The sequence below is a fragment of the Dromiciops gliroides genome, chromosome 3, assembly GCF_019393635.1.
Source record: "Dromiciops gliroides isolate mDroGli1 chromosome 3, mDroGli1.pri, whole genome shotgun sequence".
Lineage (NCBI taxonomy): Eukaryota > Metazoa > Chordata > Mammalia > Microbiotheria > Microbiotheriidae > Dromiciops > Dromiciops gliroides.
In genome coordinates, this window is record NC_057863.1 from 429,873,282 (window position 1) to 429,880,003 (window position 6,722).

At 40.9% G+C, this 6,722-nt stretch overlaps 1 pseudogene; it reads right to left on the bottom strand.

Annotated features, from left to right (window-relative positions):
• Positions 1-362: 362 nt before the first annotated feature.
• LOC122750798 lies at positions 363-1,043 on the bottom strand (annotated as a pseudogene).
• Positions 1,044-6,722: the final 5,679 nt, after the last annotated feature.

A 6,722-nucleotide genomic window follows, 5' to 3' on the forward strand; every position in this document is an offset into this window, starting at 1 on the left:
AGTCTGCACAATGCTTTATAACAAATAAAATCTCATTTATCTTCACAACAAGCCTGGGAGGTTAGTGTCATCATTACTCTCCTTTTACAGATGAGAAAATTGAGGCATATTCAGGTTAAGTGACTTGTACAGTGTCATATAGCTAGTGAATCTGAGGCCACATCTGAACTCACTTCTTTTTTTTCCCTTTTCCTCCACTTTATTTCATACTCTCACCCACACCACCATAATAATGACTTCTTAACTTAAACTAAAAACCATTAGGTATTCTGGAAAGGTGTGTGTGTGTGTGTGTACTGGGGGGAGAAGGGAAGGAGATGGTGTCACAGCCTGAGGTGTTGGTGGGGAGGGGAGGAGACAAGTCAGCGGATGGTCTTGACAGGGCTCTTGAAGTTGCTGACTGCCTGAAGCTGCAGTTGATAGGCCATAAGATGGACCTTGAAGCTATATAGCCTGGGAACAAATTGGTTGGCAGGCCATTTAGACCTGTACTCAGGATACACCATGAAGAGCATATGGGGAAAGCCAGTGTCAAAGTAAGCACCATCTATGTGGTGGTGCCTGGACGACTTGGGGGTGTAAACATACATGTACTTGGGTCAGTACAGCTTCACCATGGCCTCTCCTGGTATGTCTAACAGTCCAATGGGCAACATGGACTGGTTTTCACAATATACATGAGGACAATAGCCAAAGTCTCTCTGCTGGTATTTTTCCAACATCTGGGCGATGCCACGGTTTGTGAGGATGTAGCGGGCATGAATCAGTCCAAACAGCATCTCGGCTGCCTGCTCGATCAGGTCCCTCTGGTTGGGGTTGTCCTCCAACTCCTTGTCAGGTTCCGAGTTCAGGATCGTGTCTGGTGCCTGCCTATAGTGGGGCACCTGTTCAATGAGCCCTGTGAGGTTGAACTTGTCTTGGCTATAGTCTTCATCCACCTCACAGAAGAATTCATTGCCACGAAGCCCACAGAAGCATGAGATCCATGATACTTCCTCCAAGCTACTCATCTTTATGTCAGCTGCCCGGCCAGAGCTGGGGAGGGAGAGGGGGAAGTTGCTCCCAAGGTCTGAGGTGGCAGCAACAAAGCCACACAGCCTGAACTCAATTCTTCTTGACTCAAGATCCAGCACCCCATCTATTGAGTCACATAGCTGTTCTCTAGCACCAATCAGAATAAATTTAATCTCTCTCTCTTCCAGGTGATAAACTACCATACTTGAAATGTGAGGTCAAATTCCTCCTTAAGTGTTCCCTTTTACAGACTAAATATAATCTGTTCCTTTTTTCCAATTTTTCCTTTTTTCTTTCTTTCTTTTTTTTTTTTTGAACAGGGCAATGAGGGTTAAGTGACTTGCCCAGGGTCATACAGCTAGTAAGTGTCAAGTGTCTGAGGCTGGATTTGAATTTAGGTCCTCCTGAATCCAGGGCTGGTGCTTTATCCACTGCGCCATCTAGCTGCCCCCCTAACTGATACTCTTAAAGCACCTATAGCCTTCTATTGCTTATGTTTTCTGGAAGTTGTCAATGTATTTTCAAAACTGCAGTACTCAGAGCTAAACACAATATTCTGACCAGGACTGAGTACTCCAAGGTTATCCTGCTTCTGTTTGAAGACCTCTGGTGAAGGACTACCCACTGTCTCCAGAGGCAGCCCATTCCAACTTTGAACAGATCCAATTGTTACACATTTTTCCAGACATCAAGTTGTTTCAATTTGTCTCTTTGCAGTTTCTATCCGCTGTTCCTGATTTTGTCCTGTGAGGCCCAACAAACCAAACATCTTCCCTATGAAGGCCTTTAGGTATTTGAAGATGATGGAGCCTTTTCTTCTCCAGGCTGCACATCCTCACTTCCTTTAACTGAACTTCAAACGACATGGATTCAGATCCTGAAGCCAAAGATTCTTTTAATGCAAAATTCAGGCATTGTCTTTGGCTGTTGGAAGAACTATTTGGTGACCTTCTGCAGCTTACAACGTGAATGTGAGCAGCAACTTTCTTCTGAAATATAAGAGGATGGCTCCAGGCATGAGGTGTGCTGTAGTGTGTTGTAGTTTTCTAAATCAGTAATGACGAGGAAAGGCTTGAGTGAGCGATGTGTCAGACAGACAAAGTCCCAGTCACCACCGATGACCCTGCTTGAGACTTCCCTGGAAATGCAAAGGATTTCCAAACTCCCTGAAGATAAAAACTGTCCCTGCCATTTCATGAAATGGCAGCACTTCTGCCTACTTTCTGAATATAACCTTGTGTGTCAGAACAGCTTTTCTTCACAAAGTTTACCAAAAAAGTATGGGGATCTACTAAATTAAAAATAGTTTTTTAACCAACTGTGTATGTTCCTCTCATTTGTACTTTATTCAAATGAAGGGGTTTGAACTAAATAGCTCATATTTACCTAGTTCTTTGAGGTTTACAAAGTGCTTTCCTCACAAAAACAATTGAGGCAAATGGCACAAGCATTTCTATAGATGAGGAAACTGAGGCTGAGGTAGGTTAAATAACTTATTAAGGATCATAGAGCCAGTAAGTGTCAGATATGAGATTCAAACCCAGGTTTTCTGACTCTTGGTCCAGAATTCTTTCTCCTCAATCACATTACCACTTCTCATTACACCCAACTAATTGAGTTTTAAGTTCCCTTCCAGCTTTAAAATATAGTGGTCTATGATTCTATTAGGTTTAAAACACGCACACACACACACAGAGCTAAATGGTATATCAAGACAGATAATAATTCTAAGAGCTCTGGTAACACCACAGACTCAATGGTTTCTTTTTACCCCCTTTATCTTTGTTCTTATATAATTCTTCCTTCCTTTCCCTCTCCCCAGCCTTGGCCAAAGAAATAAAAATAAAAGAGAGAGACAGAAAGACAATGAGAGACAAAGAGAGAATAAAAGTAACTTGTTTTAAAACCATTAACTGTTGTCTTGCACATAAGAATATGTTTTGAGCTCTTGATGCATGATTTGTTCCATAGTCTTTGGCAAATTCTCAATACTTGTACTGTGCAAACCCTCCCTCCCCCCATCAAGTTAAATGGGCCCTGGCCTTGAATAACTTAAGTCACAACGCTTCTATTGAGAAGCTAAGACATAAACCATCAAGTCAAATGTGGTAGTGATGCCAGAGTTGATACCAAACTACCAATGATCATGCTCACTAACTGAAGCCAGAACTGAAACTGCAAAACTCCAAAAGGAAGAAGTATCAAAGATAACAAAACAGCATAACGACAACCAAGCACAAGGATCCTGAGGGAAAGGGGAGATGCTGTGAAGAAAAGGTGCCTCAGCAAAGATGTTTAGAGGTCACGTGGTTGATCAGTAGGCAGAGAAATTTTGTCTAATGTTGTCTAGTGGTATTGTCTAGACCCAAGTATGACACAGTCTACTTCTTTACATTCTTGGACAAATCCTCCTTTTTTTCTTTATCCATAAGATGAGAGAGTTAAATAAGGTGATCTTTAAGTTATTTTCTACAGCTCTAGTAGGTTGCAAGTTTAAGATGAATAAGCCACCTGGAAAAGTGAAGGAAATGTACTTGAAAGCAAACCAGTATTAAAATGATTCAGACTGTTTGTAATTCAGTGGAAAATGTCCCAGCTGACATTTGGGAATTAAACCACGTCACTTCCTTTCATACTTACAAAAAATAGCAAAAAAACAAAAAACAAAAACAAAACCTCCCACAGGTTCACATTTAATTAATTATTTAATCAGCAAGATTATGTAATATAGAACTTGCAAAGAAGATGCCACTACACTTCAGTCTCCAAAATGATTTAGTTAGAGTTCATATATCCTTGGTCTGCATGTGTCAACCCTCATAAAAGCTGAAGTAACTATTACGTGACAGAAGGCACTTATCCTACAAACTCTTAGATTATTCTCCTCCCAGTGCCATATGGCTCCTCATGGTACGCTAGGCACTAGCTGCAGAATCAATATTGATCTCGGGGTATCAATATTGATCTAGGGAAAAATGAAATGCTGCTTCACATTATTGGAAAATTAAAGAAAAATATCTAGTGGTTCACCTCTGCTACATATCTATGAAATTTCCTGTTCTCTGTTGACCAACCACCAAATTCATAAAACTCAAGTAAACAATGGTCAAGGTATGTGGCTCTATGTGTCATTAAACATAGTGAAATTGCATAGTAACCGTCAAGCATTCCCCTTCTTGTGAAGCCCTTAGTCCAATCACCTTCCAAACCAATCCCCGGGTCATCCCAATTGTCCTGGTTTGGAGAAGGATTAGGGAAAGGAGCTGCACATCGAGGACTTTGGAATTTACACAGAAAATCAAGGGTTACACATGTGTTTTCATGTTTGCTCACCACTCCCCTCCTCTATGTACTTCAGTGTCTGCCTGATCCTAGCCCTCTGTGATTCATCTTGGCAGCTATGCTCTTTCCAGTCTTGGTTAGAGGTTTGTGTCTCTATTCTTGTTCTGCACCTCAGTTCCTGATCATGAGAGGTAGAACTCAGGGTATGATTCTAGCATCTGAAGCAATTTATTTACCAAAGCCTACTACATTTTGTCTACAAGGCAAGAAGTCTCTCTAGCATAAGGAACCCAGGACCCTGATTCTCAATGGCTGAGACCCTGTGCCAAGAAAAGAGTCTCCATACATTTGTCATAGCTTTCTACCTTCTTGGTGTCTGAACTAAATGGAAAATGGAAGTCTTCAGATCCAAGGGAACAAAAAACACAAGAGAAAAGGGAAAGGGAGAGATAAAGGCTAACTTGTATGTCTACATAAAACCTTGCCCACTCCTGACCTCTCACATAATTTCATTCCTGTGCCCACTCAGGAATTCCTGCTTTGGATGCCCTGTTAACTTGATTTCCCCTTTGGGAATTCTCTGGGAACCTTCAGCTCCCAGAGAAATGAAATGCATTGCAGACCCAACTATGCTAGCTTTATAATTCTGTCTTTAGTAGGTCTGTGTTTGTGTGCTTGTATGTGTTTTCATGAAAGAAGGAAGGATCAAAGATTTTAAAAAATCTACTACTCCTATCAGATGGTTTGGAGGAAAATAGAGAAGTGTGTCCTCTTCTTTATCACAACCTTTCTAGTATAACATGAAGGGAAGAGGAGTAGGGTGTTGTCGAAAATGTATTCATTAATCAAGTTTTCAGTCAAGTGTTTATGCCACCAGCTATAGTACCACTCAACACTAGAGGGTACTCTGGGGTAACCACCAAGCTCTTTATAGCTTTCAAAGTGCTGGATGACTCCTTCTTAGGGCTGACCCCTTGTGGATGAGAATGCTTTGTTCCTGTCACTCTGAGGATCAGTTTGAACTATCCAACCAGATTATGACTCTACTTTACTAGGAAAACTGCCCATCCACCTCCCTTAGAATTACTATTACCTAATTGATTCACCTTTAGTTCAAGGACACACTGTAATGAGCATTTAATGGGATTAAATCAAAGGTAATAAAAACAGAAGCTTTATTCACATGTAACATAGACATGGAACATACATATCATTTGACCTTTGGTCGCAGCGCCTCCCAAAGGTGGAAATCTTGTCAAAACTAAAATTCACCTTTCTCTCTCCTCTCCTAGTATGAGAGCTTATCCAAAAGTTCATTTCTGGATTGCTCTCAGTCACAAGCTGAAAAAAAAAGAGCTTCTTTCAACTATGCAGTCTATAATTCCTGTGGATAGATCTCACTTATTGTTTTAAGTCGACAGTGTCTTTGCTCCCCTCCCTCCCCAACTTAGACATTCTTCTTGCTTTGGCTGGATGCCACTGGCTCATACTTTTCCCTTAGAATCTGAATCTCCAGTAACCTTCTGTCTGTCTCTGTGACCTTTCAGGTATAGGTAATGGGGCCCAGGGTATAAGCAGGTAGGTGTATTCTCATGTTCATAACTAAGGTCCAAGGCAGAAGATAGAAATGCTATGAATTGGTCTTGATCAGGTCCCTTCCTTATCTTTCTTTTTTTAAATTCCATGCCCCATCCCCCTTTTAGCTTCTTTCTATGTATTGTCTTTCCCGTTAAATGTAAATTCCTTGAGGGTAGAGACTATCTTTCTACCTCTGTTTGCATTCCTACCACGAGCATAGTAAATGTTTAGAACATGCCTATTGCCTAAGTACAATGATATCAGGTCTATGGGTATGCTCTCTTCTTAAACCCTATCTCAGCCTCCTCCATCAGTGTGTCTGGCCAATATATGCTCTCATGCCCTCTCTGAAATTAGTATTAGGTAGGGAGGAATGTTGCACCATAATACATGTCTTAAAGTGAGAACAGCATACTACCAGTAACAGCATTGGCTAAGGAACCACGGTGTCTATGGAATTGTACTAGGCTCATGGATAGAGGTTTCCTTAATATTGTGACATTTAAAATGTTCAAAAGATAGTTTCTGGGTAATTTAATCATTTTATTAATAATGCCGATATGTTTATTAATAAAGGGATGGTCATTTGGTGGGCTCACAGTTTATATGCTCTTGGAAGAGTATGTGTTCCTGAGGGTGGCAATCAACTCTGACTGGTTAACAATTAATGAGAAAATGAATATTACAATGAGATTCTTGGGGTACATGATTTGCCTCACCCAAATCTGGGTCAAAGAGACACCAATTTCCCTATCACCTAACACAAAAGAGAATCAACATTTTCCTAGACCTGTCTGAATCAACACAATGAAGAGGAATCTCCCACACCCCTGCCCAGTAGCCCAAAG